The 21,389-nt window shown below is 49.1% G+C and overlaps 1 protein-coding gene across 3 annotated transcripts in view; it reads right to left on the bottom strand.

Moving 5' to 3' along the window:
- ATOSB (atos homolog B) overlaps positions 1-21,389 on the bottom strand; it is a 726,183-nt gene that overhangs the window by 532,388 nt on the left and 172,406 nt on the right. Inside the window, exon 1 of one of the 3 annotated variants that reach the window (XM_069626801.1) lies at positions 13,779-13,935. The exons of the other annotated variants lie outside the window; for them this stretch is intronic. The gene's annotated coding sequence lies outside the window, so the exon portion shown is untranslated. Of the gene's footprint in view, positions 1-13,778; positions 13,936-21,389 lie in introns of those variants that run through there. 3 annotated transcript variants of the gene reach the window in all.

Raw genomic sequence — 21,389 nt, 5'->3', positions numbered from 1 at the left:
AGGAGGCCCCATCCCATTTCAGATTTGCATAATGTGCTAGTCTCGGGAAGATAGCTCAGAGCAACGTGCTCGCCTTGGAAGCAAGACAACACGGAGCACCACAGGTTCGATCTCTGGGTCCGCGCTTAGAAACCTCTGGGTATTAAGCGCGTTATAAATAACCTATCATATCATACTACGTTTTGGCACAGAAGTTCGACCCCAGGAGCACCCCCTTACTGAATCTGTTGTGTTGACATGAAAGATGGTGTTTCTAGTGGCTGTTACCTCAGCGCAGTGAGTTTATGAATTACCAAAGCTTTTAGCCGGGGCACCCTACACAGTGTTGTACTTCAGACACATCCATCCTTTTTAAGGTATTATTGCAGCCTTTCAGTCAAATCAAAAAATACTATTACTGACATTTTTGCCAGACCCGTTATGAATCTCGCTTATGTTTTACCTGGAGTGCAAATTCAAACTGTACTTCGGACAGGTTTTTTGTGACCTATATCAGCGCTTCCCAATATAAAAACAAAAATAAATAACAAAATGTTTGCATTGCCCCATGGGTGAAGTCTTGAACCCTTAAGTGCTACGCAGAGAGTGGTATGACTCCTTCGTCTGGTAGACGTGCTTAGGCCGCTAGGGCTGTGGTAGCTTTAGCAGCATGTCAACACCATGTACCTCTAGAAGTTACCTGCAGGGCAGTGACATGGGCCCCTCTGCACATGTTCTACTCGTACTATGCATTGAAAGTGAGCACAAGATATGATATATTTTATTTGCATCACACTCATACACAGGTGTTTCAGAGCATAACGAGGCAAGGTAGGACAAAACAACGATCTTACTAGGCCCAGTGACAATGAGAACGTGCAAGTGTAGGGAAGAGGGAAGGGGAGTGGAAAGTGCTGAACACATGATAACAGGTAGTGCGGCCAGCAGGTAGTAAGTGCGAGAATAAGGAACAAGTTACTTACCTGAAACTGTTTTTCTCCAGCATGGGTCTGGCATGGATTCACATGTTAATGAATATTCCCCGTCGTCAGGCTGGGAATCCTCGGTAAAGAAAAAATCAGTATCAGTTTCGTTTCAGATCTGTCTTTCTTAGTAGTAACCAATTACTGATCTCTGGGTCATACTGCCCCCAGCCAATGACTGCCCTCTCCCTAAGCCCCGCCCCGCCCCTGGCAGCCATCCTCAGATTTGGTAGCACGCCAAGAGGCAGTATGACCAAGTGAAGAGCCGTAGAGGGGTAGGTGGGAGGGTTCGCATGTGAATCCATGCCAGACCCATGCTGGAGAACAACAATTACAGGTAAGTAACTTGTTCCTTCTCCAGCATGGGGTCTGGTATGGATTCACATGCTCATGAATATAAGAATACATAGCAGTACACACATGCACAACCACGGGAGGTGGCAAGGCTCAACATTAAGCATCTCTTACCTCCTCACCAGGCTCACCTTAGGCGAACAGGTTGCGCAGCACTGCTTGGCCGACCCTGGACTCCTCCCTGGAGTCCCGATCGACGCAGTAGAATCTTGTGAAGGTGTGCGTCGACCTCCACGTAGCAGCCCTGCAGATATCTAGCAGGAGCACACCAGACAAGAACGCCGTGGTAGCAGCGATCGCTCTGGGCGAATGGGCTCTCGGACGGCAGGGCAGCGGTCGGTTTGCCAACCGGTGACAATGCATAATGCAGCCGAAGAGCCATCTGGAAATGGAAGTCTTCGAGAGAGTCTTCCCTTGATTCACAGACCCAAAGATCACAAACAGTTGTGACGTCTTCCGAAAACTCTTTGTCCGGTCCACGTAGAACTTCAGCGCTCTAGCTACATCCAGCGAGTGCAAAGTCCTCTCGGCCGGCGTCGAAGGCGACGGAAAGAAAACTGGTAACACCAAGGGCTCGTTGAGGTGGAAGTCCAACAGCACCTTGGGCATGAAGGAGGGGTGCATCCTCAGCACCAACCTTGTGTCATGAAAAGTCAAGTATGGAGGCTTGCAAGATAGGGCCTGAATCTCTCCCACTCGTCGTGCGGAGGTGATAGCCACGAGGAACGCTGTCTTCCATGACAGGAACTTCAAAGGCGCCGAATGCATAGGCTCGAATGGGCCCCCCCCCCCCATGAGCCTGGTCATCACCACATTAAGTTCCCATGCCGGGGCAGGGGCCTTCACCGGCGGGAATGATCGGAATAGTCCCTTCATAAATTCCTTTATCAGGCGAGGAGACCACAAGGACGCCCGTCCCGTAGTCCTGGTATATAGGGAGATGGCAGCCAGATGTATTTTTATGGAGGCGTGAGCCAGTCCAGCTTTGGCCAGCGACAGTACGTACGGCAGCACTTGAGGGGCCGTAATCCGCAGAGGGTTAATCTTCTGTGCACGGCACCAGACAGAGAACCTCTTCCATTTATGACCGTAACACTTGAGAGTTGAGGACACCCTGGCCTTTGCAAGAACCTCTCTGCAATCAGCCGGGATATCGTACCCTCCAAACTCTAGTGCTGCAGGAGCCAGGCCTGCAAGTTCAGTGACTGTGGGTCGTGGTGTAGAATGGCGCCTCCTTCTCTGGAGAGAAGATCCGCGTCCGCTGGCAGCCTGACTGGCGGGGACGTTGACAAGTCCAGAAGGTCCGGGAACCAGATCTGCCTCAGCCATGCCGGTGCGACGAGGATCATCCTGCACCTGGACTTCTTGAGCTGGTTGATGAGGCGGAGCAGCAAAGGCAATGGAGGGAACGCGTATAGAAACAGGCCGTCCTAAGGGAACGAGAAAGCATCGCCCATGTTCCTCGGCTCGAGGAACCTGCTGGCGAACCTCTGGCACTTGGAGTTTGTCGCCGTCGCGAACAAGTTGATCTGGGGTTTGCCCCATCGTCGGAAGAGTCGATCCACTTGATCCTGGCGCAGTTCCCACTCGTGGCACGAGCGAAGCTCCCTGCTGAGTGAGTCGGCGATGGTGTTTTTTATTCCTGCCAGATGGAAGGGAACCGGAAACATCCTCTGGGCGACCGCCCAGTGCCACAGATCCTGGGCCTCCTTGGATAGGGCTGGGGATCTGGTGCCCCCCCTGCTTCCGCATGTAGAACATCGTGGTGGTGTTGTCGGTGAAGATCCTCACCACTTTGTCCTTGAGGGACGAGAGGAACGACTTGAGCGCCCAGAACACTGCACGGAGCTCCAAGATGTTAATGTGAAGAGACATGTCCTCCGGGAGCCAAAGGCCTCTTGCTAGGAGATCTCCAGTGTGGGCCCCCCAACCCTCCAGAGAGGCGTCCGTAGTCACCATCTCCTGAAACGCCAGGGTTTGAAAGTCTGTGCCCGTCGTGAGGAGAGCCCGGGTGCCCCACCATAGGATCGCCCGACGGAACTCCTCGTCGAGGGGGATCCTGTCCTCGAAGTAGCCCCCCGTCTGAAACCAGCGGGTGTCGAGGAACTCCTGCAGCGGACGCATCCGAAGTCTGCAGAGGGGTACAAGGTAGATGCATGAGGACATCATCCCGAGAAGGGACTTGATGGACCTCACCCTGGCCATGTCCGTGGCTAACAGTCGCCGTACCTTGCCCAGGATGGTATTGGTCCTCTCCTCTGAAAGGGAGGCCAATTGCTCCACTGTATCGAGCTTAGCCCCCAAAAACAGTGCTACTTGCGAAGGAACCAGGTGGGATTTGGGGTAGTTGATGGAGAACCCCAGCTCCGTGAGCAACCGGACGGTCCTCGCCGTATGATCGACGGCGAGTTCCCTTGACCCTGCCCAGATTAGCCAGTCGTCCAGGTAGGGGTAGACGTGGATCCCCTGCAGGCGCAGCCGCGCCGCCACTGGTGACAGGCACTTGGTGAAAACCCTGGGTGCCGACTTTAATCCAAACGGTAGGGGTCTGAATTGGTAGTGGCGTCCTTGAACCACGAACCTGAGGAACTTCCTGTCCTTCTTAGAATGGGGATGTGGAAGTAAGCATCCTCCAGGTCCAGCGATGATAGGAAGTCACCTTCCTCCAGCTGTCCCAGCACATGCTGGAGGGTGACCATCTTGAATTTCTGTGCCTTGATGTACCTGTTTAAGCGGCGCAGGTCCAGGATGGGGCGCCAACAGCCTTTCTTCTTCCTGACGAGGAAGTACCTTGAGTACACTCCGGTGCCCCGGAGCCTTCTGGGGACGAGCTTGATGGCACCTTTCTTGAGCATCGCCCCTACCTCCAACAGCAGTTGAGGGTCGCGATTTTCCTTCCTGGCCATGGGAGGAATGCGAGGGCACTTCTTTTGGAATTCCAGCGAGTGCCCGTTGGCCAGGGTGTCCAACACCCAACGGTCGGTGGAGATGGACTCCCACACGCCGACGAACTTCGTCAGCGGGCCTCCCACCGGGGTGCTTCGGTGGGGGCCCGACAACACGGCCGGGTCATTCTTGCTTGGAGGCGGCCTTGCCGCCTTGGCCTCCTTGGTGACAACGGCGGGAAATCCCTTGTTTGCCGTGACATCTGTAGGCCTCCTGGGAAGAGGAGCGGGCCGCCTGGCGGTAGGTGGAGGAGCCACCGCTGGATCCTTTGGAGGCACCCTGTCTGCCTCCAGGGCTCTGAAAGGGCCGTCGCTGCTGAAGCACCCCAAGGGCCCGGGCCGTCTCCGAGTCGGTCTTGATGGCCTGTAGAGACTCATCCACTGCCTTACCAAAGAGGTTGTTGCCGTCGAACGGCATGTCCAACACTCTGGTCTGGACGTCCTGGCGAAAGTCTTTCGCCTTGAACCATCCTCGTCGTCGGAGGCAAACTCTGTTGCCCAGTTGGCGAAATCCGGTATCGGCAATGTCTTGCCACCGTAATGGCGTGATCCAACGCCACCTCGCCCTCCTGCAGAATCTCTAGGGCCTCCGCCCTTTTGTCATCCGACAGGAAATCTAGCAGGGGAGCCATCTTGAACCAGAGCTCCCTGTCGTAGCGGGCCACGATCGCTAAGGCATTGGTCGCCTTAATCATCGTCGCCGCCTACGAGAGGACTCGTCATCCCATAGAGTTCAACTTCTTACCCTCGCTGTCCGGCGGGGAGGTGGAAGTTGAAGCCGCCACGCCCGCTGCCGAGTCTGGCGTGAGCTGGGCCCTGAGGCACAAGGGGGCGGCATCAGGGACTCAGTACTTCTTCTCGTTCTGGTCCCTCTTGGCGGGTGTCGTGGCAGGGTTCTTGAGGACAGCAAGCCCCTCGTCCCAGATGTCGTCGAGTAAAGGCACCGCGAGGACCGTCTTCCTCTTAGCCTCTCGTCGCTGGTACAGAAACCCCTCCTTTTTCTGTTCTTCAGGGCAGAGATGGAAGAGCTCGGATGCCCTGGTTATCAATGCATGGAAAGAGCCAACCTCGTCGGCTGGGGACGCCCGCCGGGGAGGCGACAACGGGATGTCTGCCGTGTCATCGCCGGTGTCATTGCCGCCGTCGTCGTCGTCGTCCATCGCCGTATCCTCTCCCGGCGAGGGGGATGAGGGGTCCGCCAGTCTCGCAGGCACGAAGGGCGGAGCAGGGTGGACTCTCCTCCGCTTGTTCGGAGGGCTTCCCGACGGGCCTGGTTCTGGCTCCTCCGTCGGGGTGCGTGGTAATCTCGTCCTTATCTCGGTACATAAGGATTGGATCGCCAAAAAAATGGCCGCTGAGCTATCTTGGGGCTCGGGCAATGGCTGCGACGGACGGGATGGCCGTTCCCGTGGGCCCTGTTCGTCGTCCTCGTCGCTCTCATCGATCACGTCAGTAGGGACCGTCCCCTGGAATCGAACCTTTTCGAACATCTCGTTGAGGTTTATGAACCTCTCGTTGAGGCCTACGGACCTTTCGTTGAAGCCCCTCTCGGTCTCCACCAGTTCCTCCTCAGAGGCTGATTCCGAGTCCGTTACGGCCACCGCCCCTCTCCCTCTTTTTCAGCCAGGGGCTTCACGGGGGTCTTAGCTATGGGCTGGAAAGAGGATGCACTCCGCGGCGGCAGGGATACTCTGGGCCCAGAGGCCGTTTCCATTGGCGTAGTCTCAGACGGCTCCGCCGGGGTCGCAGAGACCACTTCGGTAGAGGCCTTAGCCGGGTGGATCAAGGCCCTCACCACCTTAGGTGCGTCCTGGGCCTTCGCCTTGGGGGGGGGGGTCACCGCCTCGCTCCCCCTTCGAGATCGACGGGGTCCGCTCCAGCGGCCTACCCAGGTTCTCGGACTTCCTCTTCCCCGACCCAGAGCACTGGCTCGTGGTCGAAAGTGCCGGGGAAGGAGCGCCCTGCTTGGCAACCGAAGTGCCCGACCTTTCGGCGCTCCCGGAGCCCGCTGACTTGCGGTGCTTGGCCTTCTGTTGAGCCCCCGTCGCCGGGGCGCCCTCAAAGGACTTAGAAGCACGCTCAGACTTCTTCTTCGCCTTCTCACTTGCCGTGCCCTTCTCCAGCCAGATGGCGAGGCGGGAACGACAATCTTGTTTGGTCCCTTCTGAAAGGTTCTTGCAGAACGCGCAGTCCTTCTCCACGTGCGTCTTGTCCCCATGGAGGCAGTAGAGACATCGCAAATGCTTGTCCTCCTTGAAAACATTATATAATCCGCATCCAGGGCAGTTCTTGAACAGCTTGGATCCGGGCGTCGAGTTCCCTTTGTCATGGGCCATGTCTTGAGGTAGGCCGCAGATCTTCCGGAATCCTCCAAGAAGTGTAAACTCGACGAAAACTTCACCCTTGAGGGGCGTAGGAGAATTCCGAAACGGGTCCCCGTTATCGGAAGTAGAAACGGTGGAGCTTGAGGCTCGATTAAACAGAAAAAATTAGAAATTCTCCTGAAAAAATGTGAAAACGCAGCAAAAAAACTCGAGAGCTAAACACGAGGACTCCCAACACTTGAGCGTGCGGTAAAAATCTGAGGATGGCTGCCAGGAGCGGGGCTTAGGGAGAGGGCAGTCATTGGCTGGGGGCAGTATGACCCAGAGATCAGTGATTGGTTACTACTAAGAAAGACAGATCAGAAACGAAACTGATACTGATTTTTTCTTTACCGAGGATTCCAAGCCTGACGACGGGGAATATTCATGAGCATGTGAATCCATGCCAGACCCCATGCTGGAGAAGGTGTAGATAACAGGAGTCTGAATAGTGCTGGAAGGGGACTGTAGGCTTGCAGATACAGAGCAAGAGCCGACACAGTTTAACTAGCCTATGCTCAAGAAAATTTTTGTTTGGTTGATAGTATATGTTAGGGACTGCCTCCACCCTCTATTGTATCATGTAGGTATGTACAGTGATGAATAGAGGGAATTTGTCGCTTCTTCCCAACAGGGGACCCCCTTGTGAGTCTAGGGAGGTGACCACACTCTGCAACACCATACCTGGGGGGTTGAGGCAAGTAGGAACTCCCCTAGAGAGACTACCCCTTTGGGGATAAGGACCTTGTAAGGGTGTGGAAGGAGGAGGCTGGCACACAGGTGGCATGATGGTTCTCAAAGACTTATTAAATAAATGAGGGTTGGGGAAATACATTCCTGTTCCTAATACCAAGAGGGTTTTCCCTGCCTCGAAAGAATATTCAACTGAATCCGTTAGGATAGTCCAAAGAAATAAATCCACTGTTGTGTCACAAATACTATTTCCAGCCCTCACACCAAGAACTCAAACTAACGTGATAAGGGGGTCTTCTTTACTCTCAAGGTTCTTTTCCAGCTTACAAAATAAAGTTCCAAACAATGCAACAAATAAACTTCAAAAGAAAGGACAACCTTATTCCCGGGTTTTCTCACCTTCCGAATGTCCAATGAAGGTCGTCCCTTCTTTCAGTGTTCCAAAAACATCCACAACACAGGGGATGCGGGGGGGGGGGGATAAATTTGCTTCCCTTCCTCTTGGTTTCCTCTCCTGCTTTGCCCAAATGTTGAGGGAATAGCTCCCTTTTCTTGCCTTTGTTTTGTATGTGCATATAATTAGGAAGGATGCTTCCCTTCCTCTAGTTTATTTCAAGTACATTTCACAGTCACCCTGGCTCTTGTTTCTCCCAGATAGTGTGACTATGAAGGTTCCTCTCTGGTCTTCTCCTTGGTTTCACAGCCAACCTGGTACACTGTCCTGCCAGGTACTGGGACTATGAAGAGTGCTTTGGTTTGCTCTTCACGTGTGAGTGAGTCGCAGGCTTTTGCCTTTTCTGCATTTTTAATTGTGGTTTTACTAATACTTCCTTGGTCACAGCCATCCTGGTACACTATCCTGTCAGTTACTGCAACTATGAAGATTGCTTTGGCTCTTCATATGGGTGTCATTCCCAGACTCTCTTTTTGTATATTTTTAATTTTTCTTCTCGCAGTGTTAGTACTATGTTGGTCATAGCCAGTCTGGTATGCCAGGTACTGAGACTATGAAGATTGCTTTTGGAGGCCTTCATTAGGTTTGTGGGTGCGGGTCCGAGGCTCACCTTAGTGATTCTCCCTCTTATAAGCTGTCCCACCACCGTCCCTTTCTCTCTGACCTCTTTGGAGAGTTTACCTGTAGTCGTCGGTTGTTTGCGGGTGTGTTGGGCCCTCTCGGCTTCTCTCTGTGGCTTCCAGGGACTGCGCCAGCTCCACATGGACTCCCGGCCTCTGAGCTGTGCGTCTCGGCTTCTCCATGCGCTCCAGGCTTCCAATATGGCTGGAGGCTCAGGCTTCTGCTCCCATCGAGTACTCATCTGCAAGGGATGCCTCGGGAACGCCTCTACCAGCAGGTAAGTGTGCCGTTCCTGGTACCGTCGGCGTCACGTCTCCTCTACTACTGCCTGGATTTGAATCTCCCGCTTCCTGCTGAGGGTGGGTGGGGGCTTCTACCCGCAAGCCTTGGAAAGTAGTTAAGTAGTTCACCACCATCGAGCAAGGGATTCCTGGTGTCTGCCTCTGTTCTGAGGTGAAAGACTGACCTCACACTCTGGACAGCGTTCTCGGGGTTCCCCCCGCCCCCTTCCTTGTGGGCTACTTCAATTCTCCTGCTGCTCTGCTCCTGGGTTGCCCTGCATCCAGGATTGTGTTCCAATTTCCTGGTTTCTCACTTCCCTTTTCTAGCTTTTAGACCAATAGGATTTCGAGAACCACTGAATGGTCAATAGTGATTCTAGGAGGGCTCTTCATGCTTCTGTTCCTCGTCCCAGTACTTGGACCAAATCATCTACACCGCACTTGTTAGTTCCACATTGTGCTCTTTATTGGGTTACTGATGTTTTTCTTAGTCCCAGTTTTGTCAAAGGCTTCACATAGGTAGTCTCTGCACTCCCTCGTCTCAGTACATGAATTTATATTGAAGGGGTGACAAACACATGGAAGTGGTGGGGGGGGAGGGGTTGGTATTCATGGAGTGAGTAGCTATGGTGCAAAATACCATGTTCTCCTCAGATGACCGTCCCTCAAGGGGGTTCCCACCCCATGTGATCCTCCATCGGTACACCACCACCAGGGGGACTATTGGGTAGTCTCTGGCATCATGGAAAGGGGACACCCCCCCCCAGAAGAGAAGGGACCATATCCGAGGATTTGTCACAACTCCCATTCCTACGAGGAACTCCCTTTACCTAGCATCACAATGGCATATATAGGAATATGAAATCTGGTTAAAACCCAAGACTGGGACGATGAAGAGTTTGAAGGATGCTATCCTTCTATAGAAAGAGAAATAAATCTTTAATGAAAAGAAACCAATCCACTAGAACAAGTCACTTGATAAGAGAACAATTGTCATGTGGAGGGTAGAGCGAGAGAGAGATTGAGAACTCAGTGAGAGGACTGCGTGTCTCCAAGCAGGGGAGGTTCCCTGCGGACTTAACCTAGAGAAGAGGTGGTATCATCACGGGACACAGAGCCTGCAAAATCCAAACAGGCCTGGAGGCATGAGAGCAGACACTAGACGAGCAGAGTAACCAAGAAGCAGAGAGGAGGTGGTGTGACCCTAAGCGCCGCAGGGTCAGACGCAGGCCTGTGTATCGACGGTGAGAGCATCCACGGGAGACCGCAGCAAGCATCACGGCTCCCTGTGGAGACGCAGAGAGAATCAGGAACTGTGCAAGCACTATGGGTGAGGAATGCAGAAGGAGACAGTTCGCAAGTACAAAGAAGGCATCCACCTGACGCCAAACCTGTAGGAGTCCCAGGACCGTTCCTGAAGAAGAAAGAAGGTAACTGAGGGTTGGGGAGGCACAGGAAGGGTAACTAGCAGCATAGCAGAGAACAGATAACTGGCCTCAGTACAAATTGGTGATGAAACAAGTACAGTGAAATAGAGTTGAATGCAAGTGAACTATCATATTAAATCCGAACTGGGATAATCCCTGGAGGGGATAAAAGTAGAGAAAAAACACGTTTCATAAAACTGAACTTTGAGAACACCAAGAAAGATAGATAATATACGGAATATAATTCTGTCCTGGAAAGAAAGTAAACCAGGCGAAACACTTTCAGTAACAGACAGACATCTTAGAGCGAGTATCAAAACGTAAAGGCCCAATGCAGCCTTTACCAGAAACCAAGTGAAACAAAGTCGAGTTGTATCTAAAGTGGAATGCAAACTCTCTAAAGCCCGAAAGGACTTCATGGAACTGACAGAGTGGCCAGAAAACGAGAGCATATACCAAGATAAGAAGTGCCGAAAGCACCCAGCAGGAGGTGGGAGTCATTCTCCTGCCTCCGTTTTGTGACAATAGTCAGATGGCAATAGTTTTGACCATAGACGTATTCTTTTTGGACATTGAGGAAAAGACGACCGACTAGCTCCTTAGTTATTCTTTAGGTAGGGAACACCCCGTGGCCATAGCGATAGCTAGGCCTTTCCATTCAATAAATCACATCAAAAATGCCCTCAAATAGTCTTCGTCCTTATTCTGACCAGTCACAGTACGTACTGGTTTTGTGGCGTGCATCGTTTCGCCTCCACAGAGGCATCGAGGCGCAGCTATTCCACGAGTCTGGAAGAAGGTGAACAAGGTATACCAATAAGTACATGTTACTCAGTGGTGATCCTCGTACTCTTAGTCTCTTCCTTTAATTTCCAAATTAAAGGTTGCTTTTTTGTGGTTGCTTGCTACAGGCTGGCACATATCAAGGCTTTGACAGATTGTTATGGTGAAGTTCTACCTAGCAGGGCTTCACAGGCCGCCCCGGGTCATTTCCCGAATCTGATTCTTTTAAGTATTATCTTTTATTTCTTGGCTGGGACAGATCAGCGTGAAATGGCACTTGGGTCAAGTCACAGCTCCCTGGGACCATCAGCATTGAAAATCTTCTCATTCTGTGTCTATTCCACAGTAAACGACTGCACCACATAAACCTGTGCAGCAAGGCCAACGTTATGGGCAGTAGAGCGGCATAAAAAAAGGCAAACAAGACCAACTAACAATTCTTAGCAATTCGGACTAATCTGTGACATGCAGGAGTGTTACTAGGTCAGGAATAGGTCCAGGGCTGCGCTAATGTGGAGACTGTCAGGACTCGCTGCTAGCTAGCTTTTTGGTTGTAGCTCCTGGGCTTCCATCCAGGGCTACAACCAAAAGACCCGGGGCTATAGCCCCCTCAGCCTCCCCACTTGCCTCCCCCCCCAACGCCTCTGGACACGAACAAAAGGTATGGTGTTCGGGATGTCTGTGTGCCTGCAGGTTTTATTCACAAGATGCTTGTATGAAACAATGACTTCTGTGGTGTGAAGACAAGAGAGCGGCGAGTATACATCAGAGGTCTGACTATCTTGGGCGAAGACTGACATTTTCAGCCATTCCTGGGTTTCAGGCTCACGTCATTTCGCGTTAGGGAGCTTGAGTTGTGGCATTTATAAGGCGATTTTCCAATTCAGGATGAACGCTCTTGGCTTGTTCCTCGGATACATTCATAAGAAAGAAGAAAGACTCGGTGTTGGCAATCTACACTTTTAAGCAGAAGGGTGGTGTACACATTTTATGGACTCCTTGATTTCGGGAGTAAGGAGGTGTCAAAAAAGGATACCTGCAAAATAATAATAATAGGATGCGGGCAAAATGTGTACCACTTTAGAAGGAGAATGCCACCTTCGGGGTTATGCACTTCAACGATCCGGGGCAACTGTGCACGCCAGGCACAGCGGAAGCAGTCACGGCGGCGGTCGCACATCAAAGAGCACCCCTTTGTGAATAAAGAATGCACTTTGATGTGCGACAGCCAATGCGCCTCAAAGGCATCTGCCTTGACAGTCACGTGTGTGTGTGATGCAAGCCACCTGCAGGATCTGGAGGTTTGGGGTCTGTTCAGTTGCATGTGACAGTGTCCAAAGACAAGTGCACAGACCCTTCAATGGTGGTCCTGGTACTGGGAAAAGTCATGCGTCCTATTCAAATAGTGTATGCCGGTTCCTCCTTCAGCCATGCGCTTACTAGACGCGCCGCAGCGCTTTGAGGCGCTTTGCTCTGTGAACGGTGCTAAATAAATACCAAAAATAAACGGTTTCCCTATATACCTTACCAAATGCACTGGATTTCGGCAAGCATTTTTAAGGTTTCGTTTGAACCTTTTCTTAACCCATGAAATAATTGGCTCTAGATCCAAGACACTAAGCGAGGCTTAGGAGTAGATCACACCACACTTGAAACCTTAGAGCACTTCATCATTCATTCCTCAAGACTTCGGCCCTCATTGCGAGTTCAGGGGTATCCCGTCGGGAATTCCGGTGGGACTCCACCAAAACGTAATTAGCATTCCCGCTGCCCGATATCCCGGTATTACCGGCAGGGGCATAGCCTTTTGGTTTCTGCGGCATGGGGTTTTGGGGGGGGGGGAGATAATGGGGACCACAGGAAAAACAACCCCAAAAAAGTCCCATTGTTAAGTATAGGGACTTTCGTGAAATGTACCCGTCCCGTACTCTGCGCCCTTGTATACAAGGATATCATGGGGGGCAGGAAAGCCGGCAACTCGACCATTCCATAGGACTCCACGGAGCGGACTGCTGCAATTACCGGCAGGTCAGGCCTGGAGGTTGATCTGTGACAGCCCCCCCCCCCCCCACCCTCCCCAAACCCCCACTGGAAAACTTGTGTTTCCCCGTCCGGTAAAAATGCTGGTGCCAGAATGACTGGCATTTTTTTCCAGAGCTGGGGAAATCTGTAATGAGTGCCTTCATCTTTTCTCGAGATGTGTGCACGATCTGATGCTTCAACAACCAAAACATGTTGGTACAGAATTCTTGAGGGAAATCAAATTTCCCTAATACGTGATACAGTTAAAATTTTAGAAAAACTTTGTATTGCTGCATAATTTAGTAGTTGTATTTACTCTGTACTACACGAATTAGGATTATGTTCATTGTTTTAACAATTAGGATGATTGTTTTACTTTATTTGTTTGAAAGTTTGTCCACATCACATGAAATAAATACATGATGTAGCCACTGAAAAGACCAGAGTCGTGCCCGGACAGGGTTGTGGTGCCGTTTCCACGGCTTGAAGAGGAGAGGCACAGGCAGGCTAGATACAGTGAACTACCTCTGCCCACATGTGCCACCAGTTACAACCCGCAGAGGGCACATTCCAGCGACACACAGTCTCCAATCAGGCCAGCAGAGGGCCAGTTGGCCGCCCCAGCATCAGGTACCGACGTGCATTCTAGCCACGCCTGTGGTGTCTGAGACTGCACTTTCCACGGCTTTCCAGCCCACAGATCCACCCTGAGCTGCGACACCAACACCCCTCCCCCCCCGTGACCCGTAACCCTGGTAGACAAAGGGGACCCCTGTCCGAGGGGCTTTCAAGTGGACCTAGAGAGTACACACGGGCATGAAATGGCATATAGTCTTCCTACGCCAGAATGCAGCACCCTGCTCGGCAGCTTACCTTCACTCAACGCTAGGCAGCGGGGGATTGTGGAAGAGCGAGGTGGCTGCGATGGCAGGGGCTGCTGCCGCCGCCGGAGGAGTCGCTGCTCTGCCCCCATCTCGGGGCGGCTTATTCATTAGACTGCGCTGTGCAGCCTGCCTGCCTGCTACGCTCCTCCCCCAGCACAGCGCCTGCCTGCCTGCCTGCCTTCCCCTGCTCCGTGCGAGCGATTTCATCTCTGAATCTCTGCCAGAGAGTGCGAGGACGAGCCGCCGGAGCGCTGTGTGCACAGCCCGAGCGGCGGGTGCTGCACGCTGCGCTGCGCTGCGGTGTGCACGGCCAAGGTGCGGCTGCAGGAGCGGCTTACCTCGGCGCTGATCGCTTTGCACCACCTGAGCCACACGGGGCGGTTTGCCCAGGTGCTGTGTACACACACCGAGCTCTGTGCATAACACAAACGCACCAGGGGCTGCCTCCACTCTGTACACAACCCGAGCCGCAGGAGCAAGATTGAGCTGTGTGCGGGCCCTGGCAGTTGCAGGCACAGGGGGAAGGTTGCCGTGTACGAGCACACACTCCGCTGCGGAGGTTGAGGGCATGTGTAGGAATGGGATGGACCCGCCGTCTACTTCAATTAGAAGGGGGACGATTACAGTGCTCGACACCCACAAACATATTCATAAAAACATTAGGAGGGGGGGACTCTGGCGTATGTAATGGAAAGTGACGCCACAGGCTGTGAATGTATTTAAACACTTACATATTTCTTCTATTCTCGGGAGAATAGCTTAGGGGCAACGTGCTCGCCTTGGAAGCAAGACCACACAGAGCACCACAGGTTCGATCCCCGGGTCCGCGCTTAGAAACCTCTAAGTATTAAGAGGGTTATAAATAACTTATATCAAGAGGCCGTAATATGGCGTTGAAAAGCTGATAAACCGCCTTAGGCGTAACAATATTACTGTGAATACCCCCCCAGAAGCTGTAAACTCTGCGCAATTCAGGACACGCCCATATGAGCAATGTCGCTTACTTGCCCTTTAACGACCTCAATATGGAGCAAAATGTTGACGGCAGGTAGTGGGAGTTCTGTGGTAGCACGAAGACATTTTGTTTCTTCCAAAAAACGCAAATAGTATTTTGATCTGCAAGCTAATTGTAGTTAGTTAGTGGGTAGTTGGGCCCACTGCAGTGACATTGACATGTGTAAATGCCCACACAGCGCTGCCGAGTGGGCATTTACTGATTTTCGGTGGGTCTTGCCCGCTCAGAATTTATCCTGTCTACGCCTCCGCCTATAAAACCCATAAACTAGCATTACCTTTTGGCTTCCTATTAAGCCAGGTGAGCCGAAAGTGCTGAGACACAACTCATTTAATTTTATATTTAATGGAGTTTGTTACAAACTTTTCATTATTTCACATTAATTTACTTTCCTTGTAGACCGAGAAAAAAGAAATACAAAAAAAAAAGAAAAGCAATATTCCGTTTCACAATCTTAAAAAAGTCTTTTGAACTCGTCATTTGGACCCAGAATTGTAAGACTCTGAAGATTAAACACTTTGTGCCCCAATTATCAGAGAAGTCCACCTTTCCTCCATAGTTAAAGGCGTGTGTAATCTGGTGGTAGCAAGTCTAGATATTTTCTTCTTACGGAGGCTAACGCATCACAAACCATTAGAAGATGGTGTAAAGATTATTGTTGCGACCTGTCTTTGAAGAAGCGACAGGTATTAGAGAGACCCATCAATTGTTTTGTTTGCACTAGAACCTCTCTCGTTGGTAGCAGATTTAGCCTCAAACGTAGAAACAAATCTCGGAACTTTGGACATGGGAAAAGATTTAAATACGAAGTGATTTGATTCAATGCACGATTTTCCGCTGAACAGTTAATGGTCATTTTGTAATGCATTTTCAACCCTCGAGCCTCAATCCAGTGATTCCAGTGGATTTTCTTCTTGATTGACAATGGGTTAGTCTTCAGCCTTTCAATTCAGCATTCTAGAGCTTCGATCCATTGAATACAATTTGCCTTCCAGTTGTTCAGTATCGCATTTTGACTGGTGTTGTTCTCAAAATGTCAACTGCTGGCACTTTGCGGTCAACAACAGTTTTTAAGAGGTCGAGTGATTTCCACAATACCAGTGAGTGCATTGATTGGACAGCTATTTCAAATCTTAACCGTTGTACTTGGAAACATTGCGGGAGAGAGAGAGCGTTCCTCCAAAAGAGGCCTTCTAACTGGTCCCAGATGTGCCATGTCAGATTGAGTGCTGCTTCTGCATCATATGTCAATATTGGCACTACTTTTTGACAATAGAAAGCGAGGACTGGGCACAAAGAAAATGTTCCACATTTTGTGTAGATTACGACCCCACGGGCTAGGGATCAGACTTTCACTCTACCTCACATTCGATCTTACTGATGCTTGAATTTAGACACACTCCTATGTATTTTAATGTTTGAACCTGAATCAATTTGTTAGAACTCAGGAACAGGGAGCAGGGTCTTTTCTTTACTCCTTGTTGGCAAGCAAAGGCCATGGTTGGAGTCTTTGCTGCATTTATAGTAAGGCCGTATTCATCAACAGACAGCTAGGGCATTCCGTCTTCTTTGGAGTCCAATATGTGATTTATCTAGAAGGACCAGATCATCCGCGTATACCATCCATTGTACAGCAGTGCCATTCAAGATCCGCAGATGTGCTCTTACTTCCTGTGAAGCTGCTATGTCAGAAATGTACAGGTTGAATAAGGTTGCCGCAAGGAGACAACCCGTTTTCAAGCCATTCCACATGACAATCTTTTTTGTAGTGGCCCCCAGAGCCGATAGCCTCACCTTGACCGAGGTGTTGGAGTGAAGCACTTGAATAGCGGCTTGTAGGTCAGGGGGGCATTTCCAAGTCTGCAGTTTTTTTTCACAGGTTATTACCGTCTACGCTATCTAATGCCTGCTTACTCTATGAAAACGGCATACAATGTAGTTTTAGATCTCATCACCTCTAGCTTTAGTAGGTTCAATATCAACAGGTTGATGTTTGTACCGACGCGCTTGGCAAAACTGGTCTGTAGTGGATCCCGTCTGTTAGTTTGAATCGTCCAGATAGTTAGTCGCCCTAGGAGCATGGAGGCAAACAGTTTCCCCAGCGGGTCCAGTAGAGCAATCAGTCGATTCCCTCCAACTACCATCCAAACTCCTTGTTTAAAGATTGGAATCAGTACCATGGTTTCCAGGTGTCTGGGATCTGCTTAGTTTCCATGATCACTTTAAATAGGGATTGGCAGAGATCGGCCCAGACATCAGGGTTGGCCTTCAAGATCATATTGGTCTAACAGTCAGGGCCTGGGGCTTGTGAGGGATTCAGTTGTTCGATTTGCGTAAGTAAGTCATCTATGTACCAATTGAGTTCCCAGGTAGTATGGCTGGGATTGTCAGGTACATCTTCCCAGTCATGTCTCTTTCCAAATATTCTGTGTAAAAGTTGGGAAAGATCCTATTTATGGGAACCCCACCTCCAGGGATCAAAGGAAGCGTAAGAGAAAGAACGGGGAAGGTGGTGACCCTGTCTTTTGATACCTCAATCAGGAAAACAATGTACCTATTGTATGTAGACCAAGCTGCTAAAACACCAGGCAAAAGCTTGTGTGTATAAGGACAGCAAAAAACGTTCACAAAAAATGAAAAACAACCACTACATGATAACAATACAAATTTTATTTTTAAATTCGCTAAAAGGCTATATGAAAATTAATGTATTAAAAAAGGGAGGAAGAAAAAAGTCTTCACACACAATCTAAAAAATGAATGCACAAATTATTCAACAAAACCAGACTGGAAGTCTGATATAACACATTGAGAGCTATGTTGGGGTTAGTACGTGAAAGTTGTGTCTTGTGGACACTGACTGTTCAAAATCAAGCACAAAAGGAGAGAGCACTTCTTAATAAAAGCAGCTCTATCAAAAAAGAAACCTATCAGACATCTTAGGTTTAATCTTGTGATGGTCGACATATGTTTCGGCTAGAGGCACCAAGAAAAATCAGGCAATACACAAAATTGTCACCATAGCTCTCAATGTGTTATATCAGCCTTCCAGTCTGGTTTTGTTGAATAAGTTGTCCATTCATTTTTTAGATTGTGTGTGAAGACTTTTCTTCCTCCCTTTTTTAATACATTAATTTTCATATAGCCTTTTAGCAAATTAAAAAATAAAATTTGTTATCATGTAGTGGTTGTTTTTCATTTTTTGTGAACGTTTTTTGCTATCCTTATACATGCAGGCTTTTGCCTGGTGTTTTAGCAGCTTGGTCTACATACAAAAGGTACATTGTTTTCCTGATTGAGGTATCAAAAGACAGGGTCACCATCTTCCCCGTTCTTTCTCTAATCTTTCCAAATAGTGAAGTGAGTCACCCACACGGATTCTGGGACATCAGAGATTAATAAAAGCAGCCTGTTTGTTTAGGCCATTCAGAAGAGACCACAGAGCTTGGGTATTGCGATGAGCTGATGATTTAAGCATGCATCACATTTGGTGCAGAGGGCTTTGGACATAAGAAGCCAGTTCTTGTACCTTCCCTTGATTATTTTTGGATGGCGTCAGACGCACTTCCAGCAGGAGGGATCTCGCTTTCCTTAATTCAGCACAGTAGCATTTCCTTTTCTCGATGAGCTCTAAATGAAAGGCATGGTCGTGGTTGGAAAATATTTTTAGTTTTTTGAATCCGCAGTTCTACATGGAACTAGAAGCCACTCATAGTCCAGTCTCTCAGTGCCAACCTTTGTGCCGTTTAATAAAACTTCAGTCAATGCTGGGACATCTGGTTTAATACATAACCCATTTTTCTCATTGTTCAAGTATAGAGTCGAAAGAGTACTCAAAGATCTTTGAGGTTCTTTCCAGGTGAGTGTCAACATCCCGGGGGTCACCCTTGTTGGATGCCTTAAAGATCATTTCTACCAACTGAGGGATTAGTGGTAGCAAGGTGAAAATATAGCCCAAATAGGCTAGTGACTTTTCCTTTTGCCAGGTCGGGCTGGGTGGTGTATCTTCCCTCAGCTGGCCGTTGATTAGCAGAATGGACCTTGCCTGTGGTTCTTTCATCCATAGTTGGGCCTTCAAGGGAATCTTCACTGCAGGGATCAAGACTCCCGGAATCTTGAATAAATGATGTTCTGATCTCCATACAAGATGACATTAAGGGATTTGTAGCGAAGATGGAGATCATCAATAGCCAAAAGTAAAGTATTGATGAATACGTTGTCGTTAATACCCGCAGGGTTCCAATATAAAGCCATTTCGGTTTTCTTTACAGTCAATGGCTTCGCCAATGATGGTGATCTGTATAAACGGGTTGGGATTCATTGCCTCTTGGACTATCAAGTTAGAGGCAGACTTCACTAAAGTCAGCAGCCCAGATGAAGGTCAACCAGAAGATCTCAAAATAGCTGGATTCAGATATGTGAGATAGCCGCCGCATAATGGTTGATTACGAAACCATGTTTCCTGGAGGCAGACAATATCGAAGTTGAAGTTCCGAATTAGCTTTAGTGAACAGGTGGGAAAATCCTTGTGTGTTCCACGAACAAAGCATCCACAGTGAGGCCTCTATTATCCGTGATTGCTAGTTGTTCTGGTGAGCTTGTGGGGTAACTTCAGTAGCGATGCTTAGATTTGTCCGTCGTGTGGGGGCACTGTAGTTTTCATGTTTCACTTCTCTTGGCGCATCTAGATCATGAGCATCACATTTTATCGTCAAGCATTGGGTACTCGTCTCTTTCTCAGCCTCCCTTTGGGTTGTGTTTTTTCGGAAGCAATTTCGCAAATCAATCTATACACTAGGAGCTGAGTTGCAAGGTATAACCGTTTCCTCAAGCCTCTCTGCCCGTTTCAGGTTCGCCCTGGGCAATGTTCGGGGAAGGTAAAATCCCAGGGGCAAGAAGGCATCACTTTGATCTAGAATAGCAGAGTGAATCCTCTTAGAGGAGAGATGTAGTATTACTCAATCTGTTCTTGCTTCCTCCACGAATTGGACGATTTTAATGTCCTTTGAGTCAATATTTTGCAATTTTGCCAAAAAGTGAAGAAGCTTCAGAACGTGTGCACGATTCAACATCAAGCCATCCAATGATTTTACCATTAACTCAATCACTAGTGTATAGGTGGAAGAGTTGTGACGTGGAAAATCAAAGTTGGGTAGTTTTTTTGGGTCTTTGTTTGATGTGAAGTGTCTCGGCTTGATCAACAATTCCTTTTCCTGAGTTTTTTGTTAGGAGTCGTTTCTGGTCAACTTTCATAAATGTCGTTCCATGAGAAGCCAGTAAAACATCGTAGGGCAGTGGCCTGGGGCAGGTGTTAGCATCCTCATAAGTGGAAAATTCAAACATTCTCATACATCTCTTCACAGGATATTTCACAATTCAGGACAGATGTAGGTCTCTCTACCGAATCTTCAATCATATAAACTGATGATTCAGTAGAATATTTCTTTGGTCCAAATCCTCATCTATTATACATCTCTTCGATTGTACTCCTTGCTTTTTTTTGGGGGGGGGATGCGTTTGAATTCGTTTGTGGAAAGTTTAACTTTCGTTAAAAAAAATGCCCTTGACCCATTGGATCTGGGTTGAACACATCTCAGTTTTTCTGGTTATTTTTAGTTGGTTTCTTTGGTATAGAGTCTTACAACAGTCAAGAGTAGATGTTTCTGAAAGATAAAGGGTTCTTTCGTCTAAGCCTCTTGGTGAAATATCAGCAAGGGATTCTTTGAAATCTGATGGATTTCCATGCCTTCTGGTTTTTCCAAGCCCAGTGAATCCTCATTACCAGAATGCAGTGTGAATGGAACCACGGCAGCGTTTTCAAACTCACATCGGCTTCGATTGAATTAGGTACGGGACCGCTGGGAGCATCAGTGTGGACATGCTTTGCAGAAGCTGGTGCCAAAGCTGAAGCCTTTCTCGCCTTAGCTCCAGTTATAGAGGATTGAGTTCTTTTCACCAGATTCATCCTCAGAGTTGTTGGTTTGATGGATGTTCTCACTGGGATGTATATTCACGGGTCGGGGGTCAGTCTCAGTCGCAGATTTGTATAATGGAGCAGGGAGAGGTTGAGTTGGTAGACTCTCTAACCGCAACATCTTTACTATTTCAATTGCGGTCAACATTGAAGTTTTGTCTATTTGCTCTCTTCTTGCCACATCAAATAGCCTTGCCTGCCACTGGTATATCAGTTCGACCTCTGTGTCAAGTTGAGATTAAATTTTAGTAGGAAAGGCTTCCAAGTAGATCTGTTTTGAGTGCATCATAGACAGGAGCGTCGCTTGGTCTTTCATCGCCTCACTAAGATTCTTAAAGTTTTAGAAACCGTGACACGGAAATTGACATTGCTGCCATTAGATTATTTTGCAGATCCATCATGCTTTTTGGAATGGGAGGGTAGCCCTCATTTCTATTGATTGACAGATAATTGAAGGACGATGACTCGTGTTTTCAGGTTGGCTCAGTATGTTAGGGATACCAGTCGGACTAGTTGACTGGGCAAGCGACGGATCAGTGAAGGGAAGACGTTGCCTGGCAAGAACTTTAACTTTAAACCCCGAGGATTGGGCTACCACGTCTTGCTGTTTA

Source organism: Ambystoma mexicanum, chromosome 6p (assembly GCF_040938575.1).
Source record: "Ambystoma mexicanum isolate Mex_15411 chromosome 6p, UKY_AmexF1_1, whole genome shotgun sequence".
Lineage (NCBI taxonomy): Eukaryota > Metazoa > Chordata > Amphibia > Caudata > Ambystomatidae > Ambystoma > Ambystoma mexicanum.
The sequence above is the reverse complement of the archived record's forward strand: the minus strand, read 5'-3'. Positions and strand labels throughout refer to the sequence as shown.